The 22,190-nt window shown below is 39.0% G+C and overlaps 1 protein-coding gene across 2 annotated transcripts in view; it reads right to left on the bottom strand.

Annotated features, from left to right (window-relative positions):
* Positions 1–22,190, bottom strand: part of ST6GALNAC3 (ST6 N-acetylgalactosaminide alpha-2,6-sialyltransferase 3) — a 535,567-nt gene that overhangs the window by 5,373 nt on the left and 508,004 nt on the right. The gene's annotated exons all lie outside the window — the stretch shown is intronic.

Below are 22,190 nucleotides of genomic sequence, written 5' to 3'. Positions count from 1 at the left end.
TTATAGGTATGCTCTCACTCTTACAACCTTAAGCCTAGGAGCTATGCTGTATGGAAGAGAAGCCATATGGTAAATATCTGAAGTCAAATAATCCTGCTCCCTTCGGGTAAAAAAATAATTTATTTGATTTTCCGTAAGACACAAATTAGTGCTGTATATCAGAGGACAGATTTTCTAAAGCTGCTTGGAGCCCTGATGGAAACTGAATGATAATGGTGTTATCTTGCTTACCTGGACATATCACTTTCTTTAAGACTTGTTGGGTTTCTCAGTGTAAATTAGATGCAGTGTGTAGGTGAATTACTTGGTCTAGGAAAGCATCTGCAAAGTTTTCCTTTACTGATTTCCAGACATCATGAGACAAGACTTTTCCTTTGTAAGACCCATGTTACCAATCTTTTCAACACACTTTTATTGAACACCTACAATGTGCATTCACTGTTGTAGATGCTGGCAATACAGCAATTATCAAAACAACAAATGCTTCTGTCTTCATAGATTTTGAGGTGGCTGTGTTTATAAAGGTTGGCCAGAGAAGGCTTCTTTGATAATAGGAGCAAAATCTGGGGGTGGGGGACAGGGGACGGTTGTTGGCGGTGGGGTGGGAATAGGAAGAAGCTATGGTGGAACATATTGGAAAAGACAGTCTCATGCATACAGTCTTCCAGCTCTCATCTTGGCTGCATTAAGAATGAGCCTTGAGCCTGGAACACTTCCTTAATAAGAGATAAGGAGCCCTCACAGCCTGTTCCAGGCTATTGCCTTGTGTGGGAATATCTTTCCCTGTTTCAGACTCAATATGTACTCCTTTGTTCTGCTTAAGTATGCATGTTACATGACACCTGACCAAACCCACTATTATATCTGTCCCCTGCCAAGAGTGGACAGGGTTCTTTGTTCTGCATCACAAGACAGGTTGCATGTAGGCCAAGGGCTCTGAATTAGCTGCCAGGAAGGACCCATTGGCCGTGGGGACCAAGGCTCACTATTGGAGCTGATCTTGTTCTGTCTCTTCTCAATGTGAGTAAAGTAATGCTCCATCCAGTGTTTGACCGTATTGTATTTTTCTTGCTGATTCAAGTAAGGTACAGTGGGAAGAAGTGCTTGGATTTCTACCTTTGGTGATAGGAGACAGATGCCACTTGCTCAACAGACCATAGGAGAGGAAAGTGTTCCAGGAAGAGGAAATGTAAAGGGCAAAACCACAAATGTGGAAGTGCGCTCGGTATGTTTAAGGAAAAGATGGGAATCACAGTCACTGAAGGAGGAGAGTGGCTGATGTAGTTAAGATGTAGTGCTGACTGGAAGAGTCTGCCAAACTTCAGCAGCTCAAGGGAGCATTAGATGAAAAGCTGGATCTCCATGCTTGGCTTTAGCCAAGGGGACCCAATCCATCTAAATGAATGACTGCCTATCTCTTTAATGTCTTTCCATAGGGGCATTGGGTCTTGCCAGGTTATCTGGCAACTGTGCAGCACCATTTCTAAAAAAGACTAAATTTTGTACCTTCCATTTAGACTTCCTGGCATACGGGAGCATAGCCAGCTCTTCTAGAACCTGACACGTAGCCACTGATAACCACTCTCTAGGTAGAGCCCACCAGCCAGTAGATGCTGCCCACTGATGTCCTATATTGTGGATACAGTTCTCTAGTACCAAACCATCGGTGTGCTATAATTAGAACCCCGAATCCTTTGATTCTTTTTTTTTTTTAAACAGGCATCATTTAGTACCAAATTACTTACAACATGTAAGCAGTTCAGGAGCAATATAGGCTCACAGTGGGGGTTGGTAACTGGATTTTCTCACTTTCATTTTATTTTATTTATTTTTTTTTTCAACGTTTATTTATTTTTGGGGGGACAGAGAGAGACAGAGCATGAACGGGGGAGGGGCAGAGAGAGAGGGAGACACAGAATCGGAAACAGGCTCCAGGCTCTGAGCCATCAGCCCAGAGCCCGACGCGGGGCTCGAACTCCCGGACCGCGAGATCGTGACCTGGCTGAAGTCGGACGCTTAACCGACTGCGCCACCCAGGCGCCCCTCTCACTTTCATTTTAATTGACTTGGATGATTTGTAAGGAGAGAAAAACCCAGTCCATATATATCCATCCCCTCTGCTCATTTGCCACTGAGTCTGAAATCCACTATGTAAGTTGTCTTTCTTGGTATTTCCTGGTGTGCGTCCTAAATGGGAAATATTTCAGAAACAGGACCACATTGAGTTACATGCACTTTCCTCTGTGATAAGAAGAGCAGCATCCGCATGGGTTAGAAATGGGTGCCAAATGGGTGGGAAGATGTACCAGAGGGAGGCGAAATACACTCAAGAGCAACTTTGCTTATTATACAACTTAACTTGTGGTCCATCCTGTGTTCTGGGGTCTGGGGGGAAGCAGCAATGATGAGAACTGCTTAAAGCACCATCTGCTTAAAAGTCCTTATTTGAAAACTGGGAGAGATCAGAATAGGCAAGAGTCTTGATTAAAAGCTCCCAAATCGAGTCTAGAAATTTTGTCTGCATGCTGGATTTTTTCTGGTTATATTCCTACTTGAATTGTATACACCATTTACTCTTCTTGCCTTCTCATTCTATTTTTTCAAGCTTTCTATCCTCTCTTTCTTCATTACTAGGCTGACCATGCACTAGCAGAGATCAACTAAACATTACAGCATTTATTTGTACATGAGGAGGAAAACAGGTCGCACTCATTCACCCATTTATTGGTATTTTTAACAGACATTTATTGGGATCCTATGCTAGAAGTTAGTGATGAATACTTTCTTAAAGAATATATAGTCAAGTAGCACACCTGTTAAAACAATCACAATACAGTTTCACAAAACACAATCCCATGTGTTCCAGAGTCAGTAGAGAATAGGTATGGAATTGAGAATGTGGATATCTGGTTTCGCATTCCAGGTTTGCCACTATCAAGCCTTGGAAAACATGTTTATCTTAATTTCCTTGTCTCTAAAATGAGATGGTTGGACTAAGTCACATCTAAGGTTTTTTCCAATTTTAAAATCAATTGCTTCTGTGATCATCACCCTTAATAGCTTTACCCATTCTACAGTAACATGCTCCACACATGTTGAATGTGTAATTAATGTACACCTTAATCAGTGACATCACATTTAATGTCTACTTCTGTGGTGGGTCTGCCACTAAATGCCCAAGGCATATATAAAAATGGTACAAAGTTTTTACCTTGCAATGGTAGTGGCTATAGCCACTAAACTTTTGGAGGAAGGAGCTCCGTATTTCCTTCTTTCACACTACTGCTCATGGAATGTGCTGGAATGGATGTCCAAGACCAAGGACACAACTAGATCATAGTATTGAGACTAAAGCTTAATTTGAGAGAAAAAGTAAACCTAAATTAGGGCAAATTTTCTTTTTATGTGGTTTTCTTGGGAGTCAGTTTGGCCTTGGAGTTGCTAACTGTTAAGGCCAAGATAATATTATAACTCCAGGATAAAGGAAGGAAGATATTTGTGTGACATATGGACCTCTATTCTGCAAAACAACTCTCCTGGCTCATTCTGGTTCAACTTAGATAGTTGAGAGCTGAGCAACAAACCTTCAGAACAGAACCCAAGGATAAATAGGATGCAATTGTCGAAGTGGGTCTTCTACGTATCTACCTTCTCTCTACCACAGGAAAAGAAGGTCAAGAATTTCAGAGTTTGGCACCTGGCTAAATATCTTTCCATGTTACCAACTACTAAGGAAAATTTACCATGTCTCTGATACTTAATTACCTTTAAGCCTAACCTGATTTATTTTATTTCTGGATAGACAGATCATAATTGCCTGAAATCTTCAAGCAAGCTGTGTTGCATTTGATTCAGGCTGAGGGGGCTCATACTGCTTAACTGTCCTGTCCTAAAAACAGCACTTTAATTAGTTGCATTTTCTCTCTCTGGTTCCTCTGATAAATTTGGGATGTGAAATCATGTGAGGTTTCCTACCCATGTCGGTGACTGCAAAGTGGTTTCTTCTCAAAATACTTGGAGCTAATGTCATCTAAAGACACTTGCAGTGGCATAATGGCAACTGCTACATTAATCCAAGAATTCTTCTGAATAATTGCCCTGGTGATCTGGGTCTCTAATGGAACTCATTGGGCCTGGATGGCACTGGCCCTGGGAATTTTTGTAGCTACACCATTCCAAACTCTCCTGCTGTGTGGATGTACTAGAAATAAGGATATATAAATTTTACTCAAGTAGACCTTTTGAGGTTCAATAAAAACAACAAAAAGACTTGAGCTGACATATGTGAAATTGTTTATGCTTTTCAGATAGAAGAGAACTAGTAATAACTATAAGATGCTTTAAAAATTCCTAAAGGGTCTCCTCTGGGGCCAAATATTGTCTTGTAATTCGTCACTTGTGCACGCAGCCCTAACTATGTACCAGCTGGCCATCAGCTATAGCACTTTTTATACCTTCTACATTTGGGGATCGATAAAAACAATTATTGTCATCTACAAATAAACAATCAAAATTCCCATAGGGATGATAAGAGAATTTAAGCCCCTAATTCAATACAGTAAGAAAGCTTAAATTAATGTGGCAGAATAATGAGCCGTGCAGAGAAAAGTAAAGGCAGGAGTGTTAAGAGGAAGCTATCAATCATTTGTTTCCACTGGCCACACTTTACATCCCATTGCTCCTTGGTAATCAAGATACTTACTACTTGGAAACTACTTAAATTTACTTGCTCATCTGTTGGAAAAATGATGCTGTCAACACCTTGATATAGCACATGCTTGAAGGCATATCATTTAAAATATGATCTTTCATCTAGTTTATTACCAATAAAATATAAGCTACCATGCCCCTTGATGTTTACTTACTGTTTCTTGATGTCTAAAGGTCATCACATGCCCACAGGGATTCGTTGTCTGTCAAGCTATCCTTATTTTTACCAATCTCACTATCTTTGGCTGTCAGCATGCTTCATTCACCTGTACTTTTGCTTCTGAGCATGTTCTCTCATCTTCTCATTTCTGGAAACATATTGTGAAGCATTTTTCTCCTATTACCTGGCAAGCTGGAACTTTCTAATGAGTGAGATTTCCCTTTTGGCTAATTTCAGGGGAGGAACTGAAGAAACTAAAATGAATACCCTTCAAAAGAAAACTGGATTAAACTGAATCTACTATGTATTCACAGGATGCTCTGCTAATTATTGAACACCATTAGCTCAGTGACTTGGGTTCTGAACTCAAGAAGCTTATCTTTGATGGATGAAATAATAGCACTTTCTCTATGTCAGGGTTTCTCAATCTCAGCACTGTTGATATTTTAGATGAGATAATTCTTTGTTGGGGGTGTGTGTGCTGCTCTGTGCGGTAACTTCTTTTTGATATCTCACCAGATTCCCCTCTGTTCCAAGATCACCTGTGCCCTAAAAGGGTAATAGATTTCTCGATTCCCCAGTGCCTACTCTTGGCTTAGAGTAGTTTGCCCCAAAGATGTCCCTGATCCTAAAAATTCAGGTTATCCCTATCTACAGTTCCCATTCTGCCCACTCTGTTGACTGTCCCACTGGTTTTCCTCATTCAGCCAAACATCTTATTCTTTCTCTTTACAAATCTATCTGAAGCCATTCACGTTTGGCTAATACTAAATCATCTCACCTTCTAATACAGCCTAGGAATCAGCGAATTCACTTGGCCTAGGCCGAAGGGCAAGTCCTGACCTGCAGTGGGGAATGTGCAATGGGAAAAGGAAAAATGTGTCAGGTGGGGGCAAAGGATGAGGAGTCTAAGTTGCTTCAGTCGCTAGCTGCTTCCTCTTCATGGAAGGGTTCCTTTGGGGTCTTTAGCTCAAACTTTGCAGCCTAAATTTTATTGTTTCTTACTCATTTCTTCTATGAACTGATGAAAACAAAGCCTGGGGCACTCCAAGCTAACATTTTAAAAGCATAATTATCATTTATCAAAGCCCAAAGGGGATCAAGACCCTCTAATAATGGAGGTTTATTGGAGAGCACAATATTGGCAGCAGCTTCTGAAATCTGCTATACTCAGGAGTAAAAAGGGAATTTAAAAAAGAATTAATCAATATTTCATGTCTTGTTTTAACACTATTGGATCTCAGTTCTCTCATCAATACACGATACTGGCAGGATAAATAAAAATAGCAAAGTAAGTTTCCATATACTCTCCTAGGGAGAAGGAATACCTGACAGAATACAGATTATTCAATTAAAAACCTTCTTTCCCCCATTTTTTCAAAGGCCCATGGATAATGAAAGAACACATTTAAACAAAGAGACTGGGCAAGAAAAACAGCTGATGATTATCAGTAGCACCTTGGGATTCAATCTAATATTGTGAACCAGTCTAATGGAAGCAGAGCTCAAAGTGTGGAAACAATTTCAGCTGTCCCCAAGTCATATATTTTTGTATATTATTCGATAGTCAGGAGCTATGGAAATACTCTGGAGTTTTCCCATTATATTAACACTGTATATTTGTACTATCTATCAATGGTACATGCCCAGCAAATCTTTAGGCAGCAACAAGTTTCTGCAAATGGGGCAGCAGAATTCTTGATGTTGGCTTGAATCACTTGTAAATGGACATACACTTCTCAAATGGGTGAAAATATCATATTGTGGACAGTGATTCTTAAGAGAATGCATCAAATGAAAGAAATCTAGGCCTGAAAAGTAATGAAAAATGGACCATGAGTAAATGGAGAAATCCCAATCAGCAAATATGATGCCTGGGCTAATCAGTAAGCACTTGGACTGTGAATATAACAAATAGTTTTCCTGCCATAGAATCAACAGGACTCTCTGGCTCGTGATGAATGCAGTGAAATTGTACAAAAGGAGCATAATAAGAAACGACTGTGTTCTTTTCAAAATGTACATTTAAAAGTAAAATGGTACAGCTCCCAAAGGTATGATTTATGGCTGCTGTAGAAATAGAAGATACCACTCACAAAAATTACTTTGTTCATTCATCTCAGAAATTAAAAGGCTATTTTGCTCTTGCCCTTTGGCTTTTAAGCCCCTTCAATTGGAAATGTTGATTTCTGGAGTTTCATTCACTTTCTTAAATGAACAATGTAACCTCAGGAATGTCAGGGATGGACGGTGAGATCTCGTTGGCCCACTTCTTAAATTAAGGCCAGTCTGGCTCCTTAACCATACACTATTGACCGAATGGTATTCCCTCCAAATTCTTATGTTGAAGCTCTAATGCCCAATTTGATGGCATTTGGAGATGTGATTTTGGGAAGGTAATTTGCTTTATACTAGGTCAAGAGGACAGGCCCTCATGATGGGATGAGTGCAAGTAGAGGAGAAGGAGGAGGAGGAGGAGGGGGGAGAGGAGACAACAGAGCTCTCTTTTTTTCTGCATCATTTGAGAACACAGTGAGAAGGCTGTGAACCAGGAAGACAGCTTTCACCAGAAACTGTCCATGCTGGCACCAAGATCTAGGACTTCCAGGCTCCAGCACTGTGAGAAAGTAAATTTCTGTTGTGTTCAGTCTCGGGTATTTTGTTATGGCAGCCCAAACAAGCTAAGACAATGGGCATCTCTCCCACAAACCTAAACTCCCCACTGTATTTTCCAGGACTACTCGTGAACTCCCATCTCGTCATATGTGTTCATTTTTTGAGCTTTAGACATATCTTGTACATGCCAGTTTTGTCTTTTTACTCATTTTGCTGATATACACCTTCCTTCTTCCTGAAATGCTCTCTCCCACGTTCCCTTCAGTTTCTAATCTCATCAAGCTCATTCTGCTTACTCTCCTCCAGTCACATGTGGGTGTGAGGCACGGTACGATAGCCTGGGAAATACCAAGTTGCCCCTGATCTCAACTCAGGGTCAAGTGGGGGAGACAGGCTTAATGACCACATTCAGCAATCGAGCTATCAAGGAGGTAATTTCCTTAAAGTGCTGTGGGACTACCGTGGGAAGAGCAACAGACACAGCTGAGGGGAACTGGCGATTCCTTTCCCAGGTAGAAGTAAGAGCTGGGCTGTGGATTAAGGTGAAATGAGAACACCAGGCAGAAAAAGGAGAAGGAAGAGACTCTCAAACAGAGGGAATGGCTTCTGTAGTTGCACTGAGGTATGAGAATAAAGGGAATACAGAGTAGTTCTCATATGTCCTCTAATCTGGAATGGACCTCAAAACATCATGTGTTTGTTTATTTTCATAATAGATTATTGGTTAGAGACAGGATACATACATAACACTGATTTATTTTTCTTCCTTACATTATGCTTTGAAATATTAGAGATATCTTGATGTTCTATATAGTTAGTCTTTTCAGATGATGGAAATTTATGGATCTGGATGAAAGTATCTAGGGAAAAATTGGCAGAATTATGTTTTTTCCTTCCTCATTAAATTCCTCATTAATTCAGGATTGAGAACAAATGTAAACAATATATGACTAAGAATAAAAACAATTAAAATATGTGTGATGATAACAGATGTACCCAGTAGTGTCTGTGTTATAAACTAAGTTACAAGTCCTGAGCAAGCAGCCTTCCTCAATACCTACCTGGAGGCTCTCGATCTATGCCATTTTAAAGGGCAACACTTTTGATATAAACATTGAATTTACTGGACTTTTCTGATGAATGAAAATTTAAAATGTGAACCTTTTAAAATACGTTTCAGCTCTAGAGACACCGAACTAAATGACCTCAAAAGCAACATCTCCACCAGCAAGTAAAGCTTGTACAGGAAGAGATGCTACTGTGTCCCCTTATAACCAATCTCTGTCTCCAAACTCTGTTGTTTGCCTTGGACCTCTGCTTTCCCTAATGGCCCATAATTTGGAAGACATGAGAAGTTATGGACAGCCTGTGTAGGTTCTACCTGTGTAGGTAACTATTCAAGCTACCTTAGAGGCCCTTGTCTCAATAACTATAGATTTTTTTTTTCATCTTTCCTGTATTACATTGTATTGTTCATTCCCCCCAGAACATGGCTTGCTTGTGAGTGCAGTAACTTCCCTGCCTCACTGACTTTGGACTTGGCCAAATGACTTGCTTTGACCAATGGAACAGAAGTAGTATTAATAGTTCCCAGTAGAACATTTAAAAAGCATCACGTGGCTCCCATTTCTTACAAGTCTTCCCTCCATCATAGGAACAACACATCCCAGGAGGGGGTGCTTTTTAGCTCGGGTCCTGCGATGAGGTAACGCATGCAGCAGACATGGGCCCAAAACTGGAGCCAAGTTCAGCTAAGCTTAGCAGAGTTATAGCTGATCATGACCTGTGAGTAGGAAATAAGTGTTCTTATAAGCCATTGAGTTTCAGGGTTATTTGTTATGCAGCAAAGAGCTGACTAAACTTTTCTTTTTATTATTAATAATAATAACTGCTACCACTCATGGAGCATTTATCTGTACGAGACATTGTTCCAAGAGCTGTTTATAGGTCATGTCATTAAATCCTCACATCAACCCCAACCTATGGGGGGGTATTAATATCCCCATTAAACAAATGAAGCTTTAGGGAGTTATAAATGACTTACCCAAGGACAGTTGACACCAGATAATTCAGGTTCTTAACTAAACTCTTTCTCAGCCGTGGGTCTCAGAATCGCCCAAGGCGATCAGACACCACTGTCTGATAGGACAGTAATCAAAGAACTTCAAGTCTTCAGATTGTATTGTTAACCGTCTAGGAAATCTTGAACATGCCACTTCTTGGGCCACAATTTTTTTTTTTTTTTTGGATGGCAGAACAAGAATAGCATAGGTAGGCTTAGGGTCTTTCATCACTAAAGTTCTGTAATAGCAGTCATGGTAACATAGCCCATGCTGGAGGGTACAGCTGTATATTTTAGCACAGAGTTACTACCACCACTTTATAGATTTGTATTTATAACTTCAGGATTCAAAACAGTTTTTAGAATTTCAGCCATGGTCATGTTCAAACAATAGCTGTATGCCACAGGTGCAGATATATGCATCAACTTTAATATTTTTATATTTTTTATTGTTTTTATTCCTTTTTGAGAGAGAGAGAGAGAGTGAGAGAGACAGAGACAGAGCATGAGTAGGGGAGGGGCAGAGAGAGAGGGAGACACAGAGTCAAAGCAGGCTCCAGGTTTTGCGCTGTCAGCACAGGGCCCTTTGTGGGGCTTGAACTCACGAACCGTGAGATCATGACCTGAGCCAAAGTCGGATGCTTAACTGACTGAGCCACCCTGGCGCCCCTGCATCAACTTTAAAAAAAAAAAATGAAGGCACAACTCCTGAAATAATGATCAAGTTCCTAGATCTACTTCATTCCCCAGACATGGCTTTCAGCCCTTAGGTTCTATAACCTTTCAATAAATTCTTCTCTTTGGCTTGTGTCTGCTGGAGGAGGAGTCTGTTACTTGAAACCAGAGATATGATGTTGGATTGGTTGACTTATAAGACCCTTTCCAAAAAAAATGAGTCTATTAAAAACTCTAGGTATAATTAGGGGCTTTACTTCTAACTAATCTTTAACTCTATTAACAATCACTATTGATCTGATCCTAGGTATACTTTGGCTTAAGAATTGCTTCTTTCTAATTACCCTTCAACTTATCTGAAATCATGCCCTTCCTAAATTGATTGGGCTTCAGTATTCTGAATGCTATCACCTTCCTCTACCCAAGGCATAGGTGCCTGTTCCACTGCTAACCTGATAAAGGTAATTAATAGGAGGGTTTGACTTTTTCTTCTAGTTCTCTTATCCATTTTTTCTGCATATACTTTCTTTAAGACTGAAGCAAAAAAAAAAAAAAAGTAAAGATTGTAATCAGGTAGGAGTACATCTAAGTAGATAAAGCCCTTTCTTTCCTACTTTTCATTTTTTAAAACAGAAATGAAATGAGTCAACTTTCCCTTAGCTTTTGACTTAACTGGAACTTGAATGAAATCAACCAACCAATATTTCCTCAAGAAATAATCCTAGCACAGAATCAGACTCAAACTTGCTTCTGACAAAATGCTTTCTGAGCCCTTGTTCTCTTTCAAAATGAAAATTGTGTTTAGAAATAACTCTTAAACACTGAAAGTTTTAACAAGGATTGAAGACAGAGATTTGAGGTTATTTCACACCATTGAAGGAGAGTGGATATCCAAGCTTCTTGCTAAAGCCTCCAATACTGCTGGGATCGTCACTAAACCAGCCTCAGCCAGGGCCTAAGCAATCAGCTATACATAATTGTGAAACTTAAAAAAACACAAAGTAGCTCTCACATTCTTCTGGTTAAGAAAGACGAATTTTGCTACCTATCTGAAGCTATTACCACTTTTTTGACGGAGTTAAATGGCTCAATAAGTCCTGAAATAAACTATTTCGTGTGGCATATTTATTTTTAATAGGAAAGCTAAGCAGTATCCCCATGTCCCCCATCTATTAAAATTGTTTTTATCTGGCTCACTAAAGAAGGATAATTCAATTAGAAAAAGGTCAGAAGCAACAACTAACATACAGATCTCCAGGCACTGATAAGTTTTGTTTTCTAGAGAAGGAGGCCTATTTGTCAGTTTTCCAACAGGCTGACAGTCACTGACTACCTTACACAGCACCTTTGCAAATGATAGGCCATCACCTGTGTATCCAAGCAGGCACTCATCTAGTTCTTCTACTCTAGCATGAGCAAATTCCTCGAAAGGGAGTCTGTCTGCTGTGCAGAACACCTGAAGTCAAATGATGTGGTGATGGAATCTTCCTTGAAACAGTCAAAGCTACTGGAGTCTCACCTATAAACCAGCTGTTTGCCCACTAAGGTAGAAAGTTATCCCAACTTAATTTTGTTCAGGAATTCAGTCCTAAAAAAAAATCCATTTTTCTCTCTATTCTTGAGACAGGATGTGGTTGAGAGGAGAACATTCTTACTTTGAAATCTAATCCAGATTTTCCAGTTGAGCTATTCACTTAGTGAAGTGAATAATTTCTTTCACGGAGGTGGTGTTTTTCCCATAGTGTTGCCACACAGCTTAGCCAGCAATCTATGGGGGAAAGGACCTGTGTGTGTTGATTACAGTAAATCCACACATGGGAATAAGTCTTTATGTGCATACTCTCTCCACACCAGAGCTTCCCCCATACCTGTATCTCCAGAAACTTACAGAACCAGGGTATCCCCTCTTCTTTTTCGCAGTAACTTACTCTACCCATATAAGGAAAAAAAATCAGGAATATCAAAAAATGTAAGGAAGAGAGAAGATAATGGCAGTAATCCTTTGCTCCAGTCAGAAGAGAAACTTTCAGGTGGCTCCAGAATTCTCATAGCCCATATTTTCATTGATCCAGAGTAGACAAAATGCCATAAAGAGAGAACTACAACACAGAGCTAAGGCAATATATCCTAGAAAGGGCCAGGAAGAAAAAAATACAGAGTACAACTCAGAACTTGAGTTCTAATTTTATCGGATTGAAATGTGAGAGTGTTATCTCCCCGGATCTCCCTACATTGCAACAGTGGCACAATGTCAGAAAAAGAAATCTCCACACCCAAACTATAAAGAGAAGGGCAGAGGAAACAGTTGAAGATATCGTCCACCTGGCATATTTGTTTTCATCAGCTGTTGATAACACTGTGAGCCCATGTTTCTGATCCCTGACATTTTAACTAAAGATGTTGCAAGGGAGTGACCAGGAGTGAGAGCTACAGAACTCTGGAAGCTGTTGGATAGTGACAGCAGATGGACAGAATCACCAGCCTACTTGTATTTTTGGAGCCTGTTTATTGGGTTTCATCCATTCCTCTTCCATTCCCCTTAACTCTGCTTAGTCCTGAGGGTCCAAAATCATGTCAAAAGGATGAAGAGAACTACCACATTTGGTTTTGTAGAAGGGAAATACAAGGCATGAAATTCTGCCTTACCCCAAAATAAGAAAGGGACTGGAAGGTAGAGCTGCCTTCCTCCCTCATGAACTGGACAAAGACAACTGGTGAGTGATGCTGACCAGGTTCTCACCAGCTCTCTCCCCATCATTGCTGCACCAATCCAATCCTGTGTTCCTGGAGCTGAACCCTTTTCTCCTTCCTGAAAAACCCTTTACTGTCACCAGAGACCAAAATCTCCCAGAAGTTCTGAGTACACAGTCTATTCCTTCCCCAAGGGGCATCCTTTCTTTTATTTTATCCATCAGTGCACAATACCCAGACCCCACCATCTATCCCCCACTGGAGCACTGGCCTCCATTTCCTAGTGATAGCCCTGATGCCACTCTTCTTGGAGACCTTCTTCCAGTCTTCTCCACCCTTTCCCAGGCTCCATTTCCCACCACTGCTCTGATAATGGATTCTGACTTTATTGTTCTGAGGATATGGTCTGAGTCTTCGTATTTGTTTTTAAAAATAAATAAGAAAAAAAAGCCTTCCTAGGTGATTATAGTGTGATGTGTGCAGCCAGGGCTGAAAATCACTGCTATAAATGGTAGTTAGGTTTGAGGATTCTATTAGAAGTTGAGTTCCACTTTATTATAAATTAAATTAGCTTTTGAAGATTGGCTTGGAAATCTAACCACTATTTTTAAATTTGTTTCTTTAGCAAAATGTGTCCCAATTTATAAATAGCTGACTTGCAAACCAACTGCAAACTTGCCCGTGAAGGGATACGGGTTAACAAAAATGTCCCATCTTAACTATGTCTGGCACACAGTAGGCACTCAATATGTCCAATTTAATGGAATAAATTTTGGAATGAAGGATGTTCCTAAGTAGGAAATTGCCAATATTTTTTTCCCAGGGAATTTTAAACAGTTTGCCAATGTGTTCTCATTGATGATGTAACAGAGAGGCTTACTGATATGCCTATGGATACACCACACGTCTGGGATGTGGCCTAAATCACCACTCAAAATTTGGTTTAAGTCTCACACACATCCCTTGCAGCCATTTACCTCCAGAATCAGGTCCCCCCCACCCAGCTTTACTGAGATATTAATGACATATAACATGTGTAAGATTAGTGTACATCATGATGATTAGATACACATACATATTGTGAAAAGTGATTCTCACAATAAGGTTAGTTAACATCTCCGCGTCTTACATTATTACAATGTGTGTGTGTGTGTGTGTGTGTGTGTGTGGTGATAACTTTTAAGTTCTAGTCTCTTAAAAGTTTTCAAGTATATAATACAGTATTGTTAATTGTAGTCACCACAGTATGCATTCGATTCCTAGATATTACTTACCTTTTAGCTGGGACAGAATCAGGTTTTAAACCCCTTTTTCTAGTCAGTTGACCCATAGCTTAGCCAGAATTCTGATTTCATCTATCAGGATTGAACTGTGCTCTGTACATTTTATAAATAACAAATCATAGCAAAGGGCTGTCTACATGTAGTGTGCTAAAGAAAAGAGAATAAATGAACCACAGTAGATATATCAACATCAAGAGGCATAGTCACTATTAAATCCCTGAAATCATAAGATAAAATATCAGTTAACTAAATTAATTTCAGTCTCTTGAATTTTCACTGCAAAACAAACTCAGAAAATTAAGAGTGTCATTTATATCTTCCTGATTGGTAAAGCACATACTTAATGGAATCTCATGGTAATTAATGTCTTAGGTCATAATACAGACACAGGCAAGACTCAGGCACCTCTCCTACTGGTATGGTCCTCCAGTTTCACAGTCACAAAACCCAGAAAGGACATTTGTATACTAGCCTCCTATAGGAAGTGTCCTTAGTCTTCTGTCAGCACAAAGCTCTTTCAATTATGTTCAGACTGAGAAGTGCCATTTCATTTATCAGAAGGCCATTTTCCAGTTTTTAAATGGCTTTGGACCTGCCACTTCTCTGAGTAACCCTGACTAAAGAGCATTTGCCATTCACCTTGGACTGGGCTTGTAGCAAGCCCCCATGACTAGCATGCTGTTAATATGGCTAATGTCTTCAGGATGGTGCCCTGACTTACTGAGGCTTCCTAAAACCCAAGCTTGCAACTGATGATTTGTACACTGTAAGAGAAGAAAAACTAAGTGCTCACAACTGTGGTGCTGCTGTGAATGCTGTTCCTTCTGCTTGTTCATGGTTCAGGAACTAATGATGATATTAATGCAGCCAAGAGGTATATCAGATAGTAGATGGTTCCAGCTCCTGAATTATTTTAATTTTTTTGATGGTGGCACCATTGTTCTCCAAGCTATGTGCATCACCCTTGACTTTGCCCTCTCCTTCATCTTTCATGTCCCATTAGGTACTGAGTCATGTCAGTTCTTCCTTCATGTTATCTTTCTTGTTTCTTACTTTGCATCCCACTGCTACTTTAAAACCCTGGGTAACAAAGTGGCTTAGATGTAGGCCTCAGATAACTATATCCACCCATTGTGGTATATCTATGAAATCCATATTCACCTTTAACAGAAGGCAATGAGGTGATGACTGTGCTTGTAGCAGCAGTGGAAAGGAGCCCAATCCCAAGGAGCCACCATCAATACCCAAGATGTCCCTTCACAATCTTGGCATTTTCTTTAAAATCATGGAGGGGCTTAAAAAAATATATGTATATATATACATATATATGTGTATATATAATATATATATGTGTGTGTGTGTATATATATACCACACCACACACAACACATATATATATATATATATATATATATTTGGATAACACTCAAGTATTTCCATGGAAAAGATGTTTTCCTATCTCCCTATCCATAATTTCTCTAGTCACAGGTGACTTTATTGTGGAAACAGCCTCTATGTATTTCCCAGTGAGGTGTTGGAACTGAGAAAGTGCAAGCTGGGTTAGACACCAAAAATCATATATCTTTGATTCAGTCTCTGCTCTTCACCATGGCACTTCCCCCATCATCTCTTTCAAGCAGGCAATGCAACAGGAAAATCAGATTTTTCTCTAATCAGGGGTAAGGAGTGATTTTCAGCTTTGTGATTGATAATCAAGGAGCTTCAAGAACTCAGTGTTGGTTAAAATAGTGCAGCCATTCAAATCCTGGGTTCATATTGCTTCACGCCGCCCAAAATCTTCTTTGATTTTTCTTTTTCCCTTTGTGCACCACTACAGAGTAGTAGTATTTTATAAGCATGTTAAGCATTGGCCTAGCACCTGTTCAGCGGAAGGATCTTTGAATAGATAATGGATGAGTTAGTTTCTCCCAACAATTCACCTTTAGACAATGTGCTTCTTTGAAGGGAACAGTGGTGCATGGAGGGAGGGAACCACTTTTCTACTGATAGGCATTATTTCCTCTAACATACGTGTTCCTTTTTTTGGCATTCATCACATTATAGAGTCACTCAGGGATGTATAATCTTAGCAGTTTCTTTTTGTCTTGAAAGAAAATACAAGCTGGATTTGGTTTAAGAATTGTATTTTGTGCAATTTGTGCTTTGGACAAAGGTATATTCTTTTTATGTTTATTCTACCCAGCATGTGAAAATACAATTAGAAAAAAAAGCTGGCAACGTATTAGCTTATTTGTAAAAAAATCATTTTAAGTAGTAAGTTCCTGAAATATTTGGGACCATTATTGCACCTTGAAAGTACTGAAATTTAAAGTTTCAGGGCTGAGAAATGCACTAACTAATGAAGGATTAAAAAAAACCCCATATATTTAGCACCTAGGAGGGAGTTATTATATATAAACCTGGAAAAAAGATTCATTTAATTTATGTTCCACATTTTAGGAGCACATCGTTGCATAATACCGGGGAAGGACAACACATAGGCCTTTATTTAACAAACAATATGCAATATTCAACAAACACTAAACACATCAAGTTGCCTGCTACTAGTTTGGCCCCGCACAGATAAAGTATTTTGCCTTTTACTGTTGAGTAATCTTTGTATTAGAAGGGAAAACATGTAAGCATTTTTGTGTGTTTTTATGCCTGAGCTTTTAGAAGATCTGTGAAGTATTCTGTCTATAATCATGTGGCATCTCTCTGAATAAAAGGTTCTGTGGTCTGGGGAGGAATTTGTCTCCAAAGGGACCTTAACACCCCATTTCTCCCCTTAATATTGGACCATAAAATGTCCAATATCATCCCAACACTGCTTCAAAGTGTTAAAAACCAATCAATAGTCTTCAACCCTCTTCTTGGGATTCTAGATCCATAATTCACCCAGCTCTGTTTCCTCTCTCCTCCAGGCCTTCATTCCTGTCACCTCACGTTGTGCCCAGCGTCAGTGACAATATGCTCATGGAGAAGTGTGGTGATTCTCATGTCTGGGATTCTATCATTCCTTCTTCCCTGCCTGACTTTGGTGACCCCCTGTTCTGTGGCAAACTGGAGTGACAAGAGCAAGGAGTTATTGCTTCTAAGCAGAGTAGGCTGTCTGCACCGTTAACCCTCTGGAGCAAAGAGCAATCATGTTTACTCGGAGCGAGGAAAATGGAGACACTTGAAGCCTCATCAGTAAAGAAAATAGAGCTAACAGGGGAGTCATTTATAAAAGCTCACTGACAACCAGTTAGCACTGTGTTGGGTTGTCTCTTTTTTGGCTATTTTATAAAAAAATATTCAAATTAAGAAAATAAAATCCTATGATAATTCCCATGTTGCATAAGTTGTTCCAGAGCCCAGAAAAATATGGAACATTTCCCAATTCATATTACCAATCCAGCATCACAGTGATACTGAACCCTGGAAAGAGCCAAAAGGGGTAGGGAATGAAAAATGACAGTACAATTACACTTATAATTACAGACTCAAAAATCCTCAATTAAAACCCAACCAACTGATCTTAGCACTAAATTAAATAGTCATACTCCTATGGCCAAGCAGGTTCTATTCCAGGAGTGCGAGGATAATTTAATATAAGGAAAGCTATTAATATGGCATTCCTCAAGTGTGTTAGACTGAACAAACCCTAAGTCAATGGGATACTAGTAAGTATTATACGAAGGAAGGGGGAACATGCAATGTTGGAAATATAATGTGGGTTTAACAAAGTTAACTGGATTGTTTTTCTTTGTATTGAGATATAATTGACACACAGCACTGTATAAATTTAAGGTGTACAGCATTAATGACTGGATATGTTGTGAAATGCTGAGTTAACATTCATCATATCATATCGATACACAGCACACAAATGTTTCTTTTCCTTGTATGAGAACTCTCAGGATCTATTCTCTTAGCAGCTTCAAATTTTACCATACAGCAGTATGGGGTTGCGTGTTGGTGTGTGTGGTGTGTGTGCGTGCATCGGGCGAGTGTGTGTGTACTTTTTAACTGAATTTCTTAACTGCCAATTCAGACTTCTCAGCATCTTTCACATATAATGAGCTAATGAAATCTGTAAGAAAAGAATATGCTAATGCAACATTTCCCCAAGTTATTTGAACAGATGACAATTCCTCCCTCCCTCAGTTTTTTCATGGACCAGCCTGTGGAAAAAGTGTTCTCTGGGAAAACATTTTTGGTGGATCCTACATTAAGTAATTCACTGTGCCAATCATTCAAGAAAACAAACACTACATCATTCTTCAACAGATGCCAGAAAAGAATTTGACAAAATTCAATATTCAATCCAATAAAATTTTAATCTAGGACTAAAGAGATATCTCCTAACATAAGAACACCTCTCTTAAACGAAGGGCCAGCATCACAAGTATTGGTAAAAGGCTAGAAAATATGTGGCATTAAAATGAAGAACAAGTGGGGGCACCTGGGGTAGCTCAGTCAGTTAAGCATCTGACTCTTGGTTTTGTCTTGGGTTGTGAGTTCGAGCCCCACATCAAGCTCTGTGCTGACAGAATGCAGCCTGCATGGGATTCTGTCTCCCTCTCTCTCTGCCCCTCCCCACTCGCTGTCTGTCTCTCCCTCAAAAATAAAATAAACATTAAGAAAAATAAAAATGAAAACTCAGTGCTCCTTAAAAGAATGAATAACAAGAAAAACATGTATGCTATTATCTTGTTTTTCTTTAACATTGAAGATTTTAGTGAATGGAATAAAACATGAAATGTTAATGATAAGAAGAAACAGAGATATTACAACTACAGGAAAGATTGTATAAAACTGGTAGAATGAAGCTAAAACAATTAGAATACAAGAATGTGATAAACTGGTCCAATACAAATACATACATTTAAAAATGAAAAGTTTTCTCTCATAACCAGAACCAATAGGTAGAAAATATAATGTACTGAAATAATCCTAAAATTCATATTAACAGTACGATATTTTAAAAATACTACATAATAATCTTAATAAAAATTTGTGGGACTTTCAGGACTGACAACCAGTTTCACTGACTGGGAAATATGTCCAGTCTCCCAATGAATACATTCAAATGCAATTCTGACAAAAATTCCAGAGGTGCAAAGGACAATCGCAAAGGTAAAATGCATAACAAAGTTGGAGAAGCAACATTGGTAACACATATGAAATGCAAAGTGTTGATGTTTTAATATAAAAATTGTTCTTTAAACATCGCTGGAAAAGGCAAACATGGAAGAAATGGCACAGGTACATGTCTCACACATTTTCAAGCGTAATGACTTGGTCTTCTTTCTCTGACAAATGTTTCCTTCTTAGTGAGCTTTCCTCTGCCCTCTGTGTCAGTGTCAGATGCCCCCCACCCAGCTTCATTCTGGCCCTCTCACCCAGCTTCATTCTGCTCCACCTGATACTATCTGATATAGCAGAGGTTTGTTTATTTCCTGTCTTCCTCTTCCCACTCGATTATTAAATTCCATGAATATCATTTATTTGGTTAATCTCTGTTTTCCCAGGCACTAAATAATATTCATCACATAGTAGTGGCTCAATTATATGTGTTGATTAAATGAAAAATACCCATTTAGTTTCCTCTGTTTATTTAAGTATTTCCTAAATTCATTGGACTTTTGACTCACTTAGTCTATGTGTACCTGACCTTTTAATTCATATCAGCATGTTCATGACTTTGGTTCATGTACTTAGGGCTACCTCATTGACTTGGGATGGACTTGCTATTTTGTAATGAAATTATATTTCATATGAAGCAAGGCACTAACGCTTTGGGTAAAAACCACATTTTAATCGGAATCTGTCACAGGCCCATGAAAATTCCCACTTGTGTTTGACTGATTGGCTCATTATCAATGTATCAGAAGATTCTTATAAAGGAAGTAGTTTAAAAGGAATTGTCACCTAGCAGCAGGCTGGCTGCCAAGGATAATTAGGCAAGTGGTATGCTTGGTTGGGGCCGTCACGGGACATATAAGGTACAGGGCTGCTGAGTCAGAATCAGAGCTGTAGGTCATGGCTGTGCGGCTTGTCTCCTCCACAAGGGCACAAGTCTAGGAGGGAAGCTCAGGGCACATAGGGCCTGAAACCAGTTTTAGTCCACTTGCCATGGTTCTGGTTGCAACAGCCCAGAGAAAGGAATGCCTTCCAGGAATCTCTCACCTAGAAGGGGCATCTTTTTTCTATTAGAACAAAGTTTAAGAGGATGATAGCATTGGGCCTGAACATAATGGAAACTTCCTTAGTAATTTAACCACTAGTTCAGAAGGCAGAGAAAAAAGGAAATTATTAGCAATTCCACAGCTAGAGCATTTGTTGTCAATGAAGGGAAAAAGAAAGCTCCAGGGAAGAGCCACTATTAATTAGCAGTAAGGAGAGCAAAATGCCTTATTTTAATAAATCTCAATAAACGTAACAAAAAACAATTTTTTAAAATAAAGACACTTAAGTGAGAATAATCTTGGAAACATGACCTTAACAAAGACTGAATAGTTTATACTCAAAGTTAAGTTTAGTAAGATTGATAATAAGAAAGGTTCAAGTACAGAAGTACCATCTGCCCTTTATTCATTATTCTTACATTTAGTGAAATTCTTCCAAGTGCTAATAGGTAATGGAAAATGCAAGGAAGATGGAGTTTAGGTGAAGGGACAGTACAATGGGTTAGGTGAAGGTCCAAACAGATTCTTGGTAGTGTAGAAAATGAATTGTCTGGCTTCTACTTGGAATGTTGGAGAAGGTGTTCTATAAGAGGGATATTTATGGGTATATAAAGTGTGAACAGGAGTTTGCTTAGTAGATAAAGAAAGAGCATTCCTGGCAGAGGGATCAGTATATGATCAAAGACAGAACTTAAACTGTGGGTACATTCAGGGGATGATGAAGAGTTTAATATCACCACACCATAGAGTATCTATGATTGGATAACAGAAAATAAGGCTAAGGAGGTAGATTTTGAAATGCTGGACTGTGAAAGAGTCTTTGCTACATGTGTGTGTGTATTTGGATTGTACCTTTAAGCTATAGAGGTAGCAGATGCTTATTAGAAAATAATATGATTAAATTTTATGATAATAAGCTTATGTGGATTATGCATTGCATTTGGGAAATACTGGTGATAGAATGACAAGATAGGGAAGCCCGGTCAAGCCATAATGAAGATGGAGACTAAGGTGCGACAAAGGATTCGAGAGATAGAGGCCACAGCTAAGGAACATTCTAGAAGAATAGCAAGATGGATGCAAGTAGATGATGCAGCAAAGAATCAAACTAAAGTTATTTCTAATTTGAAAACTAGGTGGGATGATGACACCATAATGGAAATGGAGAATCCAGAGATCACATTATTTTAGGATGTAAGATAACAGAGTCTGGTTTGCATGTTTTAAATTTGAGATGCCTGTGGGACTTCAGTTTGTGAAGTTCCGAGATGAATTTAGAAATAGAAGTTTGGGTAAGTCAGGTCTAGATAGAGAGATCTTGAAATAATAAGATTATCATTGTAAGAGAGGAACTGACATCAAGAGATAAGAGGAACAAGAATGGGTGTTTAAGAAACTCCAACAATTGATGTGTCAACAGAGGGCACAAGGTCAAATATGGAGATGGAGAAGACACTGTTAGAGATGTAATTTGATGCTGATTCTTTTAGACATTTCTAGAGATGACATTTATGTTACCATTTCTCATAGAGAATATTTAAATTATGCATACTGTTCTTTCCATTAATTTTTTTAATTAAAAAAACTATTCTAGTAGGCAGATTAGGTGCTTACTTATGAATTTCTAAGAGTGGGTGTAGTATCCAGCGTTTCCTGAACACATTTGATTACAGAACCCTTAACATCTGATGTTTTATAGAACATATTCTGCAATATTACACCGCATACTTTTAATCTTGTGTTATGTACAGAAGCTAAATTGACAGATTCATTACAATAAAGCACTTCTTACCTATTAAAAATGAAACACCAGGGGCGCC

This window comes from Lynx canadensis, chromosome C1 (genome assembly GCF_007474595.2).
Source record: "Lynx canadensis isolate LIC74 chromosome C1, mLynCan4.pri.v2, whole genome shotgun sequence".
In the NCBI taxonomy this organism is placed as follows: Eukaryota; Metazoa; Chordata; class Mammalia; order Carnivora; family Felidae; genus Lynx; species Lynx canadensis.
Note: the sequence above shows the minus strand (reverse complement) of the source record. Positions and strands in the feature narration are given on the sequence as shown.